The 18,865-nt window shown below is 33.0% G+C and overlaps 1 long non-coding RNA gene across 1 annotated transcript; it reads right to left on the bottom strand.

Annotated features, from left to right (window-relative positions):
* Nucleotides 1-14,469: 14,469 nt before the first annotated feature.
* Nucleotides 14,470-18,447, bottom strand: LOC121126823 (uncharacterized). Its single transcript, XR_005867214.2, has 4 exons — nucleotides 18,083-18,447; nucleotides 15,380-15,561; nucleotides 14,963-15,308; nucleotides 14,470-14,905 (listed from the first exon to the last, which is right to left on the bottom strand). It is a non-coding gene; the product is annotated as an uncharacterized lncRNA (long non-coding RNA).
* Nucleotides 18,448-18,865: the final 418 nt, after the last annotated feature.

The raw sequence follows: 18,865 nt of genomic DNA, 5'->3' as shown, positions 1-18,865 counted from the left end.
TTTTTTTCCTAGAAATTACTTTGACGTCGATCCTAAAGTCTGATCGTAGTTCAAAATACACTTATTATCAAAACTTCCCAACCATCGTTGTTTAGCCAGGAATAGTTACAATATAAATCCATTTTCTTACTCAGTTTTTATTAAGGTTGAATGACATACCAAATGTTCACAGGAAAATGATTCTGTCCTTGATCATATGTGTCCGAAAATAGTAATGCTCTCAATAGAGAAATAGGAAAAGGTGGATAATTTGTAATACAATTTTAAACTGACATGTGTAATGGGCAGATACCTTCTCCCTAATAGATGACCAAGGGACACCAACAATTCGGGTAGGAGGTCGATCGAGAGCTCCAGCTCTGGCAAGCATATCAGCCACCTCATTTCTAGCGACATTACATATAATTTCACTTCTTTTGCCACTGGGATCCAGTATGTGTCATCAGCATTGGGGATTTTAGAGGAAATGGTAGCAGCAGATGCCATAAAAAATGTTGTAAGTTGGTAAGGGTATATTGGCTCATAGGATGTAAGCTTTCCAGCAATTAATGCCTTAAAGTTTAATAAAGTAAAATCAATGGCCTTAGTCTTCTGTGGAGACTGCTTCTTCCTTTCAGATAATTGGGACTATAGAAACTTTGATTAAATTCAAAGGTACATTTTCCAGGCCCTTGATGCTGACGGTGGAGAATTTTTGCAGAATTCTGACAGCCTTGCAATCCACAAAGGTATGCATTATATTGTGAAAAGTTTCCTACAATTTTTGCATGGCTTATAAAATTTGATACAATTGGCAGATATCTGAAATTGAGTGGTAAATATCCTAGCATCGAAAATATACACTATAAAAATATATTCTTTTCCTCTAATTTTTTGGAAGTCCTAATAAATTTAAATAGTATTCACAAATAGAATGAGCTTCGTCTGTTGGTTTAATAAAAGCTATTTTAAGATGCCAGGGTCCAAGAACAATAAAATCTTTAGTCGCTCTTTTTAAAGGGTATATGGGTTAAAAGAAGGAGGAATAAATTATAAATTTTTGCTTTAACACCACATTAATGTATTCTTTTTATCTTAATTTTTACCTAACATTTTTTAGTTATATACTTGATTATGTTTTTACGTTTTTTGAAATTATATAATTATTATTCTTATTTTTATCTCTTTCACGTCCTGTTCTTTTGCAATAACCGCCCAAGAGATCAGTCCGATCTGGGCGACGCCACAATAGCTCCTCCTGATATAAGCAGAGCATTAGGAAATTAAAAAAAATGATAATCTGCTTTTTTAGAAAAACGTGTTCCCCTTCTGCTTCGAGAAGTTATTTGGGATCCGGTAGATTTGGAAGGAGACGGCTCGTTCGGACTGGAAATTCTTTCAATAGTTGCCAGTGATCATTTTGGAGTACTCATTTCTTTAATACTCGCGGGTTCAAGACGCTCAATAGAAATAGTGTCCTTTTTATCCGATCCAAGCGAAAGTATTATCTAGGAATTTATGTGCATTTTACGTACGACTGGTTATCAATTATAGTTCTAGTAATAATCATTTTTGTGCCAGTTACAGCTGTGAACGTATGTATTAAATTTGCACCTGTTGTCATTCTAATGCCTAAAAAAATTAAAGGAAGAGATAGAAACCATTTTTTTGGGCGTGCTCAAATAGTTGCTTTGATTATACGGTGCACTCTTTCAATCATACCATTAGTTTGAGGGTAGTATGCAGTTGTTGTAAGTCGTTGAAAACCAACAATTTCGGATAAATGTTGAAAAAGATCAACTTCAAATTGTGAATCAGGATTGGTAACAACGAATAATGGCACGCTAAACCGTGATATTTATAAATTTACGATGGTATGAGCTATAAATTCCGCAGTAATCGTTGTAATATTTGACCTTCAACCCAGCGAATTGATCGATCTATACATGTGAGCATATATTGAAAGGTTTCAGACAAATTTTGACCAGGAATATCCACTGGCGAAAGAAATCCAACAATATCAATATTTACGGTTTCAAATCTACCTGTAGAATAAAAGGTTCGATTCTCAGTTTTCTGGTGTCGATAAACTTTTACTTTTTGACAACCTATACATCCAGATACCCAAATCTTGATATCAGTTCTTAAGATTGGCCAAAAATAAGGAAATTTGAGAATATTAATCGAAACTATTATTCCAGGATATGATAGTTTATGAAATTGATCGAATACTTCTTGACGAAGAGACAAGGAAACTGAAGGACGAGACATACATGTTGATTTCTCACAGATAAGATCTAATCCTTTAGATACTTTGGCTTTACTAAATTTTTTAGAATATTCTTTAAAGTATTCAATAAAAGATTCATCTTCTTCGAAAGATTTAATTTGTATTTTGGCTATTGTAGGAAGATCAGTAATTATTTTTGATACAGTATTTTACAGGACGTGAAAGGTGATCAGCAACCACGTTTTCCTCACCTCGAATATACTTAACATCTTGAACATATTCCATTTGTTTACGATCTGATTTTGGTTCTTTTGAACTAACAAAAGCAGATTCTAGAGGCTTGTGATCTGTGAATAGTGTTACATTTTGACCTTGACCTAGATGTTTAAAACAAAGTACTGCCCAATAAGTCGCTGAAAGTTCACGATTATAGGTCGAATATCTTCTTTGAGTCTCAATAAATTTATTTGAAAAGAAACTAACTGGAATGGGACTCCAACCATCTGATGTAGTCCAGCTCTAGCTGCCACATTAGAGCCGTTGGTTACTAGATTAAATTTATTGTGACAAGGATTAAAGAAAAGAAGCGATTCAACTTTTTTCAGTGCATCTTTTATACCAATGAAAGATAATCAACTTTACTAAACTTCATTTTCTTTCACTAAACTTTCGCTAGACTAAGGAGTTTTCTTATTTGAGATTCTTATTAATTCGGTCATCGAATTAGTAATAGCTGCGAAATTAGGAACGAGATTCCTACAAAAACCAGCCATGCCAAGAAATCTTCTTAAGTCTTTAGGATCAATGGGTAATTTAAATTCATCGATCTCAGGTACTTTTTTATCAACTGAACGAATTCCATTAGCAGAGATAGACACACCTAAAAATTCGATAGATGAGACAAAACATTCACGTTTCATAGGAGCAATTCGAAGTTTGAATTCAGATAGAATTTCTATTACTTTGGATAAATGTTCTTGGTGTCGTTCTTCTGAATAACTGATAATCAATAAATCATCAAAATGAATGAAAATAAAGCTTAGATGACTTAATATTTTGTTCATATAACGTTGAAATGATGCACCAGCATTACGAAGACCAAATGGCATTAAATTATACTCAAAAAGGCAAAATGGGGTTATAATTGCGGTTTCAAACTTATGCTTTTCTTTTACTGGGATATTATACTAAACACTACATAAGTCAATTTTAATAAAAATAACTACACCATCAAGCTGAACAGGTAAATCGTGCAAATGTGTTGAGGGATACTTAACCATACGCCATTCTTCGGATCTTTCCTAGGAACAAAGTGAAGAAGAGTAGCCCAAGATGATTTTTTGTAGCACTGAGCACTCCAGATTGTAGTAGGGAATCCAACATAGATCGACAACTTTTCAATTTCTCAGGAGAAAGTCTCCTTGCTTTTAAGGCTAGTGGAGGAGAGTCGCCAGTATCAATATGATGATGAACATCAGAAGGAAATATTGTAAAGTCATGACCTAGTTCAGATGCAATTATGTTAAGAAATTTGATCAAAAGCTCTTTAATGTATTCATGATTGTATTCAAGATTAATTTTTACTAAATGAATGCCTTCTCTCAAGGTTAAATACCCGTTGTACAAATATCTGTTTTGGGATCTTGTAATTTTTGGGTAAGAGATCAATAGCAATTATCGGACACTCCACTTCAGCTACTATAAATGTCCAACAATATTTCCTACGAAGAGTGTGAATTGAAATTGAAGTTGCTAGTTCACCTACTACATTAATTTTAGTTCCATTTGTAGAGGTCAATTTCACAGGGAAGGATTTAATGCGAATAGGTAAAAGAGATACTGAAGCTCCTGTATCTATAAGAATATTTACGAAAAAAGACTTTTGATCAGCATGCGATTTTTTACTGGTGTGTGCACGAAGATTGTCCTGATTTCTTGCCAACCAAAAGGAATTTCATTCAATCGTACAGAGCGTACAAAGAGTCGGTGAATTTATTCCATCATTTTTATTGAAATATATTTTAGTAAACAATGGGAAATTCCATTAGGATCTTACAGCCATGAAAGTTAAAGGTATTTTTGATTGTAACAAGACCATGCAAATTATCACACTCCTCAAGTGAACTCACTGAAAATGCATCCTAAACAAGGTCAGAATCAGGATCCAGCTCACCCCTGCAGAAGTGACCAGGTAAAAAAATTTGACGCTTGTTTCAGGTGTGACGGCCATCGTTCTATTAACATTAAAGAACAGTCTTATTAGGGCAGTTGTTTTATGTTTATGGATTGAACCACTCTAGAGAAATCGCCAATATTGTTATTTCGACTACAATATTCACGCCATCTAAGACATTTTGAATTTTCTAAGATAGTATTTTTCTTCTTTTGAGCATCCTAGAGGCATTGACCATCTTTGCCTCTGCGAACACAGTGTAAGATTTTGTGTTCATATTTTCTAAAAGACAGGAGTCTTTCCTTCCACCAAGGCAGGTGTCTAGACCTACTTGCTGGCTTGAGAAGAGTAATCAAATCCATTAATTTCTGAATAGCCCCGTTCACACTAGGGAAGGTTTCTCAAGGCTGCAGGTTAGGCGGTTTGGTAGATCCTTTAATTTTCTAGATATGAAATATTCTAATCTTTGCCAGTCGGCTTTAATAAGGTTACGATATTTCTCCATGACTGTTTCATAGCTACTTGTGGAGTATTTAGCTATGAGTTATCACTATGTGAATAATCAATGTCCATCTGCCAATCAGTAACCGGCATACATTGGTTGAAGATATTGTTTGTAATCGTCATGTCAATATGACTTGAGCCATGATCAGTTTGAAAAGTAGATGTGGTTCTAATATTTTGAACGCTTAAGTAAGATTTGTGAACAACCTCCTCAAGAGCCTGCCTCGAGCATTGGAAATAGGAGATCCCCAAAAGGGGGCTATCAGCACTTGAGTCACATCGAATCACAAGTTCCAGCTGTTGTTATTGAAAGTATGTAAGTAATGCGATGAATTCATTTTGGGTAGTCACATTAAGGGAGATATCAAAATATGCTGCATAGTAGTATATATTCAGTTTTTGTGTTTGAACAACTGGACTGTGGTGGACAATATAAGTATGTTGAACAAAAGAGGTAAAATATTGTACAACTTAAGTGTGCTCTAATTTAGACAAAAGTTGTTTATCTGGACTTAGTTTGCTAGGCTTCCTAGAGATCCAAGTAAAGCTAGATTGAATCATAATACCTAATTCAATTTTAAGTTTTCTTGTATATGAACAATCAATAGAGATTAGGCATAAATGGATAAAAGCTGCTCGTTGAAAGGACTTTACACCGTCCAGTCATTCTGTATTATGCTCTAATTACTTTGCGGGATGACTATTTTAATAGCCAAGAATTCAGTGAGAATCTTGAGAAAATTAGAATACAACGATGTTCCTAGCAAATTTAATTTAATTTTTCATAAGATTTAGCAGTGTGGCAGTAAAAAAAAAAAAAAATTAATGCAAGACAAGGTGACCAAAACAAATAATAGAAAGAAATCACTACGAGAGAAACGGCAATCCTAGTGGCATGCTCTCTTGGAGGGAAGATGATGATTTCTTAATTTTGTTAAGTTTAAAAAATATTAAGAACATTATTCTATACTAATATGGGAATGCTTCTCGTTTGCTTTGTTTCAAAACTTTGTTATTGAGGTTCCTGAGAAAATACAGATCAGATATCGATCCACCTGCCAAAACATGGAATTTTAGAAGTTATTTTACCGTCTTAGACAAGAAAAGGTGTTATTTTTAAATTAGTGTCAAAAAGTTTGAATGAATCTTCTGTAGTAAAGGAAGTTTCTCATTCTAGTGATTAGTACAAAAAATTTGTTCCCAATGATGATTACTGTTTCTTAGTAAGAAATGTTTACGGCCCTAACGTGAATTCGTGAACTTTTTTTTCAGTCAATTATTAATAGTCAAATAAATGATGACATTCCTTTACTACTTGTTGGCGACTTTAATGTTGATCCGGGCGAGGAGGACGGATACTTCCCAAATAAACCCATTCTAAATAAACTTATCTGGCAAATTAACTTAGTAGATGTTATCAAGGTCACATCTTCAGAGGAAACAATTTCCTGGAGGAGGGGTCTACATTCTTCAAGAATTGATAATGCTCTCGCCTCTCCATCTATTTTTTTCAATAATTAAGACTGTCAAGTATCGTCTGGAACCTAGATCCGATCATAAAATAATTGAAATTGAAATCTACAGCCTTTTGGGAACTCAAATTTTCAAACTACCGAAATGGCTTCTTGAAGAAGAAGCATTTCAAGGGACCATGAAAACTAAACTAGTCGAATCATTTGATTCATATTTTTCTGCCGATCAAGCTATTAAAAAGTTTAATAGGATAATTAAATTATCATTATGTAAATATGTTAGAGATACAAGGACTGCAGTTTCAAAAAGATGTGGATGATATTTTAGATAATGGGTACCTTTTTTTAAGAAGCTACAAATCCGACTTAGTTAATACTTATCGAATATCAGAAGTTTCGGAAGATGATATGAAGAAAGAGGTGTTAAAAGAAAATTGCCTCGCTCAGCGTATAAAATACTTGAAGAGGAATGAAAACATTACAGCATCATCAATTAGCAAAATTATACATAATGAAAAGACTTTATGTAAAACAGCAGACATCGTTAGTGCACTTCACGATTCTTTCCACTTCTTAGTTTGTATAAGGGGTCCAAAAATTCAAGTTAGAAAAAAGGGAATATATACTCCAGTTTTCACATCCATTAATATAAATGAATATATTAAGAAATTTTTAAAGGGTAATAAAGCCTCAGGTCCTGATGGAGTGGGAGGTGTATTGTTTAAATCTTTTGGAGAAGAAATAAATCCCTTCTTATTGCAAGTGGGCAAATCTATTTAAAAATTCGAAGAATTGCCAACATCAGTCTCTAAAGGTCGATTTGTATTAATACCAAAGAAAAGGGATCGTTTGGATATCAATGATTGGAGAATTTTAACTCATTCCTTCTTGCATTTGCAGTATGTCCGGCATTCTCTGATCTTCGATATTTCTTCGATTTGAATATTGATCTTTTTAATTTGAGTGGCTACCTTCCCAGGACTCGTTTGCCTACATTCTTTTTGGAATGCCCAAAGGGTAGGAAAAGGCGATCCCAGAAACTAGAGATGTCTGCTTTGCTTTAGTTAGCACTAAGTTTATATAGCTAGCTGTCTCCCTTCTGAGTGTCTAATAAGCTTTCACTCTCTGGAGAAAATTTTCATTGCATCTGCAGCGAGATACGCAGGCTTTTCCTTAAGGATCCCCCATTACGAGGATAGAGAATGGAAATACGCCGCAGACATTGTTCCATTTTTCCCACAATGGTCATGTAAGTTCTCCTCAACCCTTAAATGTTTAATAAGAAGATACGTGATGATGAGGACAAGAACATTGAAGACATTGTTCTTGTTTGTGTGTCTGTTTTAATTTTATTCTTTTCATATTTTATGTACTCATGTTTTGTAGGGGTAGTCATTAGCATAATTTTATATAGTCTGTAAAAAACATAAGTAATATCATTGAAATAATTGAACATATTTCTATTCTAGATGCGCTTTCCATACTTTAAATTTAATCGCAACTACAGACAGCAAACAAGCACTGAAGCCCAGGCAGGGGAATATTCTTGATCATATTATAAAGTTTTCTGCATTCTTAACAAGTTATGGAATAAGTTTAACCAATCATGGTTGCTTGCGGATATTGTGAGAGAAAAATGTGTCAAGGCCCATGTGAATTCCTGTAACGTGCACTATAACTCTACATATGACGCGGTCAAGAGAGTCAAGAAGCTCAGAGTTAATGATAAGTCAGTTTTTTGATCTATTCTTACAGCTGCCAATTTGCCTAAACTCTTTGACTATGACAACGAATTCATAGATCAACGGGTAAGTGTGATGCAGCATGTAGCTAAAGGGCTAAACTTCCTTCAGGGAGATAAGGTCATTTTTTTTTTTGCTTACCACCAATTCATACCTTCAAATGTATCTGCACGAGCAGAGAGAAATGGCACCTTAATGCCAACCATTAGTTGATGCACTCTTCTGTGCTATAGATACAAGATTTGGAGGCTACTTTGAACCCAGAGATATGCTGATAGCTTCAGCATATCTCCCTGAGTTCAAAGTAGGCTTCCTGGATATGGAGAAGCAAGAGAATACAAGAACTTACCTATTCGATAAGGCGATAGAAATGGGAGATTTTCCGTCTAGACAACTGTGCCAGAAATTAGAATAATAAGAGAAGGACACATTTCTTAGCCAAAAGACAGAAGAAGACTGATATAGCTAGACAGGAAGTCGATCGGTTTTTAAGTGACGAGTCAGAGGCGATGGAATCAATCCTTGCATATTAAAAGATTTAAAAAAAAATCTGAGGTATAATGTAATATTCCCAAGTCGTGACAGTTCGGGAAGGCTCTTCTCCAAATCCACATAGATATTGAGAAGTACGAGGTTAAGGATTGGGGACGAGAATTTCGAGAAACAGTTCCTTCTTGCAGTGAATAAATAATAAAATTATAGTTTGACTTAGACGTTATAAAAATTTTAAATATACTTTTTCAAAATGTATTTTACCATTATACGAGTGTATTATTTTTAAAACCATGCAATGCGTGTGTTGGTATTTATGGAAGAGGCACAACCAATAAATATCCAAGATGCGCTGAGCGTTCTAGGTGGAGTTTTCAATTGCGTGATGACTAATAACAAAAAAAAAGTAACGCAGTGTATAATGCCATAACAAATTTTCAGTTTCTTGTATTGTTTTTTTTTTTGTTTTTTTTTAGGGTGAGGGGGGCTTTTGTGTCTTTGCCTCCCTGATGACCCCTTGATCAAATAACAAGAGACATGTGCAAAGATACTGAACATCTTCCAATATTTACAAAGTATTTCTTATTTTTGGTTATCTTTCATATACAGTCTGGGACAGCAAAACGCAACCTTTTAGCAGATATGTTACAAAATGTAGATTTACTGAGAGGAAAAAAGTTGCAGGAAGTACGCACGGAAGTCTAGAAGTGTTTTTGGGATCCCCATAGAAATGCTGGATTTTCATTACTTAGAAATCAATTTAACGCCATTTATGTATAATGTTGATCAATTATAAATTTTTCACCAAGTCAAATTTTTTCTTCAATACGTTGCTTCGTTTAATCGCACCATTCGCTAGGAAATAAGTTATATCAAGATAGTATTAAAAATTAAAAATAGGTTTTAATGGATCGACTAAAAGGTATATATAATGGATGTTAAAACTTTTATTTATCTAGTGTCTTGTGAAGTTTCCAACCAATCAATGCATACGAAGTATATAAATTTCAATCCCACATTAGTACCTTCTATCTTTATTACTGTGCAATATGAAGGTATTTCGTCTTATTTTTCAACTTCTCTTTTTCTTCAATAATAATTATTTATTGTCTGGAGAGCGTGGGAAGACATTCATATACTCGAAGTTTATATTATACAATTCAATTGCAGGTATTTAAAAATATTATACAACTTTTGCACAATACTGTACTCTGTATTTCCTGAAAATTTCATTCAATTATCGTGATTTTTATGAAGCTTGTGTTGTTTTATTGAAATATCATATTATTTTCTTAGATGACAGATTTTGGTGTAGGTTTTAACATAAACATAAAAGACGTGAAATTTCGATGATAAATTGTCATAACTTCCTTAATATTGAAGCTCGAGACATGATTTTGATATCAAAAGACAAAATGTTTTTTTACCATTATCTATTAGATAAAACAGGTTTAAAAGGAAAAAAAAATGAATTTAATTTTTTTTTATAAAAACATTATGCGTAGTATCCAAAAAAAGGACTTCACCAAGAACAACAAAGTGTTGAACGAGTGGTCTATATATTACTAAAATGAACAATAATTACAAAGTTATTATTTGAAATGGCCGCCATCTACAGACTGAAGGGACTGAAGGCTGCGCACACCTTGACGACGTGCCTCGGACATGGATGCCCACTGCCTCTTGGCCAAGGTATTTAGGGCGTCATAGCTGGGATGGGGGACGGCACAGGAACTACTTTCGACATAGCTTCAGATACCATAGTCGAAAGGATTCGAGTCGGGGAGGATGGAGGCTACAAATCAGAAAAATCCTCCTCCAGCATTTGCTGCGTTGGCCTTCCCTTGTGCCCCTGGGCAGAGTCCTGCTGAAACACATAGTTTCCCTCTGGGTAGATGAACTTCAACCAAGGTAATGACCACCTCCGATATACAGAGGACCCGATTTTCAGGCCTTTCGGAAACCAATACAGGGTATCCTTTTCACATCTGAGGCTCCAATTTCAATCAGTTGTAGATCATTTGAACATTTATATTCACCACATTATTGAGTTAAAATTTCTTGAAACATAGTTGTCAAATGAGGTATCCCTGACACTATCAAAGTAAATGTTGCGATTTGCTGTCGTACAGTTTATCTGGTACTACCTTATGATTGGAACACAGAACGGTATGGAAATATTGAATCAACACAGAAAACTGAAGGAAAAAAAAAAAAAAAAAATGAACGGAACGCCAAAATAGCAGAAATAGCAAAATATTTTAACATTGAAAAACTGGCAGTGCCAATCTTTTCGTGGAGGACATACTTAAATAGTTTTTCTTTGACTAAGTAAGTCTGACTTGTTTAGGGAAACAATCTGTAGTTTTCCTTACACAAAGTATTGTTTCTCTAGATAGGCATTTACTTTTATCCATGGCCTTCCATTCATTTAACCATCTTGAAAACTCATACAAAAAGGTCATATTTTCATCATGAAAACTTATAGCCGGAACTTTTGAAGAATCTTGCTTTGTAATCCCCACGTAAGGTGTTCTCACATTCACAATATTACACCATCTCCTAATTATTTTGAGAAACTGGACGGTTTTTCGCCACTATTAATTGTTATTCTCACTAGCAAAGTGCTCTGAAGCAGCCACAGTGTTATCATGAAAAAATCTTAATGATAACATGACATTGCAGCACTCAGTAGGCTTAAGATTGAGGACTTTCATTGAAAACTTATGAGCAAACTTTAGTCTTTTGCCCATTCCTTGTTGATGGCGCTTTTGCAAATGCTCCAAATTTACTGCAACAGCCACATATTTCAATGGAGGACAAAGGAATACCTCTTTATTTAGCAAATTATTGTAAAAAGTCTTAAAAATATATACTGGAACAAAACTAGAAAAAAGTTTTGAGCTTAGTCCTTGTTTCAGATTGGAAGAATTTTTCTGTTGCCCAATTTGTCAAAAAAAAAATGACGATTTGCACTGTGACCATCGGCCAAAACCACCACGACATCAATTTGGACTCTATCCAAAACTTTTTACCACTTTTGTTAAATTAACTTCCAATAAACATGCATCTATTTTATTTATGGTGAACATGGCAACCATATCTTGAAAGCCACCAATGAGTGATAAAATCATAAAACATAAAATTGTTTTTGAACGAAAGCCTTCCTCAATTCCATATATTCTCCCTCCTGCATATTCTACTCTTTTCCCACAATATACTTAATCGGTCATGAGACAAACTTTTCTTTCATCTTCAGACAAATTCCTAACCCATGCACTCAAGTAATTAATTTTTGAATTCTCTAATCCAGGGGAAATAAACAAGGAACTTGTCGAAAATTTAAATGACGTTCACTTCGAATAGAGAGAAGATCTTCTTGGAGGAATTGACGATACAGAGTTGGTGAGTTTGTTTGCCAAATTGAGTTCATCGTTAGTATGTTTGATGAATACCGCCTTCGCCTGCTAGATAAAAGCCATAGCTGAATTCGACCATTCAAAAATAGCAACATCTTTTGCTCTTTCTCTTCCAAATCTGGAATTATGTTTTCTATAATCTTCCCTGCAATTTTAAGAACTTTAAAATTATCCTAAACATCACAATCTAGGCTTTTTTAAAACGTAACAAAATTAAGGACTTCTGAGAGTGTTTAGAATGTTTCCTTCTTGAAAATATTACCGAATTCATTTCTATTCACTTTTTCACCATTGGCGCTAAAATAATGATAACATTAATGTAATCTTAAAGTAATTCAAAATCTCAAAAATATATATAAATTTTACCATGCAGTAAAGCATAATTCCTCGCTAATTTCAATGTTTAGGGAAAGTTCATGAACGCCCAAGCTAGAAGTTTTCATGTTCATGAGAAAAAATCTACATTTTTTTGGTAATAAATACTTAACTTGGCCGTGTTTGTAGTTTTTTGTAGATCAGCCAAACCAATAATCTAGTCATGTTCAAAGAATTCTTGAATCTTATGATGCATATGCTTGATTTGACTATAATGCCTGGGTGACGCAGTTGCTCTTTCATATTGAAATTTTATTTCTCTGTGGTGATTAAACTTTGAAGGAATTGTACTTGTTAAGTTTATTGGAGCATTTCTTTCCAGCTGTTATTAGGTCATTTTCATAATCATTTTAGTTGAAATGCTCGCTGTAAAGGACTGAATGTGATGATAGGGTCTAATTTCGACGATGAACACTTCTTATCCATTTCTCTAAGAGTCCGATTTTTTTGGGAACCTATGGAATGAAATTTGTCTATCAACCAACAGATCTTTCATTTTTGGGCGGTAATCACTCCTGCAACCAACAGCCACACATTTATTGACAATCTTAATCCTTCACAGTATCTTATATGCAAAAATTAATTGAATGGATTAATTCATTAATACATTCAAACACGATAAATGAAATTGGTCACTGCACCTGGCAGCTGATTTTTTTCTGTCTGCAATCCTTTTTTTCTAGTATTCATTGATACAATAAATGCTGGAAACAAACTTTGGTAGTTGATTGTGTAAAGCAACAGGTTGGATATTCAGCCATCAATGATAGGATTATTTTTAAAAATATTAGAGGAAAAAAATGTTTGCATAAATTATTTATTATGAAATTAGTAGAAGAATTAGCAGTCTTGGATATAGAGACTTCGAGTAATACAAATATACCAATAAACTGCAACAGGTAAAATATAAAGAAGGCGAAGGTGTTAAGTCACTAGATGTAAAAACAATTCTGCTCCCTTGTACAAAATAGAGAATATTTACTTTTGGTAACAGTAGGAAGAAAAATTACATATTATGTCGTTTGCAAACAATGTCAATAAATATGGTTATATGTAAATAACTATAATTCTACATTATTACTTTTCTTGTTTATATATATATATATATTTAGAGTTTATGTTATAAAATAAATAAAAAAACATCAGACTTTTATTCCCATGTATAAGCTAACTATCATTTTTGTTAAGGTATAAAACACTTCCGGACATCCTATTGTTAAGGGATTAATTCATGGATATGAGTTCCCGATATGCAGTGAAGTAGGAGTAGAGTCCTTCTAAACGTGATATTTTTTAATGGTGTGGTTAGATGCTGAGATCTATTTTTCTTCGATGGTATAATTCCGACGGCATCGGTGTAGATATTGATCAAAAATAACTCCATACTTGTTGGGTGAGTCCACTTCGGATGTTAATCAAGTCGTAAGAAAACTTAGATGGAGATCCTGAATCCTGTCGATGTCTCTACAAAATAAATGACTGAATGAGTCATATATTTGATACAATGAAGAGTCTTGCCTATAATCCCAACGTATGAAGATAAGGGTGTCCTCTGTCTTGAATAGGATCCTCTACCCATAAAATGAATTGTGTTTCATGCCTGGCTTTGGGAGTTAAATTTGACTTATTGAATCCCTCCTTTGTATGAAGAAGAATTTCATTCTCAATTCAAGGTGAAATTAAGATATAGGAATGGACTAATCTTTCCAGTATTCGTACGTGTAATCTTCTCTAGCATTTTAGGATAAGAACATCAATATACGAGTTTCCAAGGACCAAAAACATACACAACTCCATGACTAAAATATAACTTCACAAGAATAAAACACGAAAATGGAACTGCAGCTGTCTGCTGATTTTTTTTCAGTCTTTAGTACTTTTCCTCTAGTAGTCCATGGTTATATGTTTATTTATAAAGTGATCTTAATAATTAAGACTAAAATTTGTACAGTTTTTTAACAAAGTTAACAACTTTTTAGATAGAACATTTAAAAATGTTGAATTTGTTAGTTAAAGATTTATTTACGATATGAAGAGCCAAATTCATTCTGTCAAGATATGAAATAATTTTTAAAACTAAATATATTAATATAATGCTAAAACATATGAATTTATTAAACTAAATACCTTCAATATTATACATAGAACAAACTGATTGGAATGTCAAATATAAACAAATGTGTACACAAAATAAATTATTATAAATGTAAAAGTTAGGTATAGTTTGTTCATCTTTTTCAATATATTTCATGAAATGATAACTTTATTGTTGATGATGTAAATGCTTATGCGTTAAGGATTGTATCATTCTGATACACTATGAATTCCGAGAGTTCTAAAAAGGAACTTCTTATCCGTTGACATCATCATGGATATATAAGCTGGACCAAACATTTTTATATAAATTAACTTGTGGAATACTAAAAAAGCTTATGTAGCCTTATCCAATTTATGGAATGGCCTCTGAGATCTTAGGATTACGGTCGACTTTGGTGTTAATATATCTCAAGATATGAAGACTAAAAAGTCCGAAAATATATTTAACTACAAAATATTAGGAATTTAATATTTCTTACCAGTCATATATCAAAGGGATTCTGATGACGATCGTTGCAAGTAATATCATATTTAATTTAAACATTTCCAGCCAAAACGTCATTAACAAATAATAAATTAAAACCATAATTTATATCAAATAAGATGGGTGAAAGATAATATACTACTTGAGGATTTTAATTTTGATTGTTTTAAAATTTCGAAGCCCTCTTTTTATAGTTGATACCCAAGGAGCCCGAAGAAGGCCACTTTACTGAATGTTTCTGTAACCTTTTGGGAAGAGAGACTTGAGTGCTAGTCCCTGAATAATATCTTGTTTATTCAAACTACCAGATTCTTCCCACTGATGATGAGTTTACCTTGAACCTTGGTAAATATTTTTTTGAAGTCTTCCCTTCATCACCTTTAGAAAATATGAATTAGATTTTATTACTTACTGCTTTCTCCTAAAGGATTTGCATAAATTATGGGTGGCTCTCCAATACAACCCATTCGATGACAAGTTATTTCGCAAATCTTTCTCTATGAGCAAGCCTTAGGAAAATCTGGTGACCCATATGTGAGTTACAAATACAACTGCACAGATCCAAGATTTATTGCAGGACTCCATCACAAGTCACTATATAAATAGAGGTATAGGAAATTTAAAAAATAATAATTTTATCTAATTACTACGAATACGATTAAAATACAATATTCCTATTAATTCTATATTAATAATTCACATCGGCTCTAACGTCACAAAAGCAATCATTATATTTAGCTTGACCAGCAGTCGGTACGATACAACAATTCGAAAAGGAGGGATGGCCCAATGTATGTTATTGACATACTTTGTATTTCAAGATACCTTGGGGAAACTCTGTTCTAGAAGTATACATGTTTACAACAAGGCCTGACATTTTTTTTTAAATTGCAAAATTTGGCAATGTCATCTTGTACTTTACTAAACATACAAAATTGAAAAGAATAAAAGAAGTTCAAAATAAATGAAATTGTCCAACAATTAAGAATATGATAAAGCTTTAAAATAATATATTAATAAAGTAAAGTTATCGGTTTTACAAGTCAAAAATGGCTCAGGAATTAAAGGTTTACTGTCATAACATTGGACAACAAAAATGATTGGAGAATTTAGGATGCTCATTCTCCAATTTGGTGGGATGAATTTACAAAACATATTGAGTGGGATGACATTCAAACCCTTCAACTCCAAGAGGACCCATAGATGGAAGTGTTTGAATGACATCCCACTCAATATGTTTTGTAAATTCATCCCTCCAAAAAAGTTTACGAAGTTGAAACAAAATCCTATAAGTGTTTCAATTGCTCCTTTCAAACTTCTCTCATTTGATTTTGAAAACCGCTCTGGTGGGTGATGAGTGATATGATGACGTTTAATAATGAAGTAATTTATTTCATAATATTTACTACATATATGAAAATGTTGCTGAAATGATGTTTGCCCAAATGAATACATAGCTCAAATGAATGTTACTAAGATAACCCTCACTGAAATAAATGTTGCTCAAATGAACGATCACGCTTAAGGGGCTGACCACTTACCCAGGGATACACTGTATTATAAAAAAAAAACTTATGTCTCAGTCTTGATATTTGTTTAGTTTTTTATATTTATATATCTAATTGTATCAAAGTCTATTTATATTATTAGTAGTTCTTATACTTACTTTTTGTATTGATTAGTATTTATATAGTTAATTAATGATAAATATATCAATTTAAATATTCCACAATGATTATTTATTTCATATCATAAAGGGAAAGCCTATACCAATGAGTTCTTATACTATCTGGAGGAGCACAAGCCCCAATCATGCAACCTGTTGTGGTGATAAACATCCATTTTTATGACAAATTCCTGTTGGTAAGCTCATATGATCATATAGTTAACAAAATAACTTTAAAACTAACAATAGACAACACATTTGATGATCTTACTTTTAAGGCAATGAATGAGCAACTTCCGAAAGATATCAGTTTTATTTACGAAACAGAATTTATAGTACTATTTTGTCTGAAAGATGAAGGTGTACCAGAAATATCGTATAATATAAAAAATTTCGGAATCTAACTCTTAATTTATTTTGTCACGGAGATAAATTATCAGAAGATGTTGTTTTATTTTTATGCCCTAAAGGAAAAAATATTTTTTTTTTGTACAGTTCTAAAAATAATGTATTTCCTTGGCACGTACAATTTGGGTGTGTCATCTCAATCCAAAGCCATCAATAGAATAGATACATTGATGAGAGAATTAGAAGAAGAAATGTCTGATCATCAAGAACAATTATTTATTTTATTTCAAAATAAAGAGAAATATTCAAATAAGCTCTTATCATAGGCTGCCATATGGTTTCAAACATCACCAAGCTTGTATAATGGTGTTAGAAAATTCTTATGGCCACATTGTAGTAATTAGTGGACGATAATAACTAGCTTTTTAAGTCTAGAATATGGAATAAATGATTCTACTAAAATGTATTTTTTTAAAAAGAATAAAAGAATTATCCACCTTCCCACGATATTTTCATTTGATGATAGATGAAGGAAAGTAATTTTTCTATTTATTTAATTTGTATCATTTCCTGTAATCTATATGAAGCAATTACACAAAATACTTACGCCAGAGCAATATTTTTAAACTTTACTCGTCTAAAAGATATATTTGTATCTATGATATAAATTATTTATCATGAAAACTTTGAGTTTTTTGATATTATAAAATTTATATGTAATATTTGCAACAGTAATGTAGACTGTTATATTTCCAAAATTTCTAACACTATGTATAATATTCTTAAGAAAAACTTTAAAAATGAATATAATTGGATAATTTATAAAACTAAAAAAGGAAAACCATATGCCTTTGTGAGGATTTTAGGCCTCTCTCAAATACTTCAAGGATTAATAATAAGTGGATTGTAATAACTTACTAATATAATATTGTAGTGTCCTTTTCTAGCAATCGTGGAAAACGCTACTACAAAGTTTACTTATATTTTTTAGTTTGGATTAATATAATATCAATATTTAATAAGCATTCCTTCTCAGGATACAATTTAGTGGGAGTCAAATGAGAACACCGGTGTAATCAATGGGATAACTATTAGGCCTACCTTAAGTTGTTGTTTTGGAGTTTAGGGTTGATAATAAGAATCACGTTGTACGTTTGCACACTGCCTTATTTATTACTTAGTTCTTATATAAAATAATAACAATAACTCATGATAGCTTAAATCTAATAAATATATATATACAATAACAACTATCATTCACATCATCATACATAATACATCCCGTTGGTGATACTACAGATGCTCACTCCTTGAAGAAAAGACGACCTCGTCTTTCTTTCTCGATATACAGCCCTTCAGGATTCAACTCACTCCTGTACAGCTCTTCTAGCTCGTACCTTACAGAGCAACGTCACAAAGAATCCTGAAAATATAATGATTAGTAAAGTTTCAATAACCACTATAGCGTATATCCAAAAACGATTCTCTTCAACCCTGGCAGTTCTTGCCATTATCCTCAACTTGTCTATAGATATTGCTTTCTGAGGTTCCGTCAATAATTCTAGCTTGTCCTTGAGGCTTGATTGTCCATTACCATAAACCCAGCTTTCATGGAGGTTTAAATCCGCAATAACATCTTCCACCTCATCCAGAATCATCATTTCCACGACCCTAACCTTGATCTTACTTGTCACTGGTCTTTCTCCAATCAAGTAATCACCAATCCTCACATTGCAATCATTCCGCAATGTGATCATCCATTGTCCGGATCCAAGTGCTTCTTGACGTTTTGTTGTCCTACCAGAACCACTTGTACATGACGCTTTGATCCTTTGTGTCTTCTGCACATCCACGAATATTTTTCCATCGTTGATTTGCGACACA

Source organism: Lepeophtheirus salmonis, chromosome 12 (assembly GCF_016086655.4).
Source record: "Lepeophtheirus salmonis chromosome 12, UVic_Lsal_1.4, whole genome shotgun sequence".
Lineage (NCBI taxonomy): Eukaryota > Metazoa > Arthropoda > Copepoda > Siphonostomatoida > Caligidae > Lepeophtheirus > Lepeophtheirus salmonis.
Note: the sequence above shows the minus strand (reverse complement) of the source record. Positions and strands in the feature narration are given on the sequence as shown.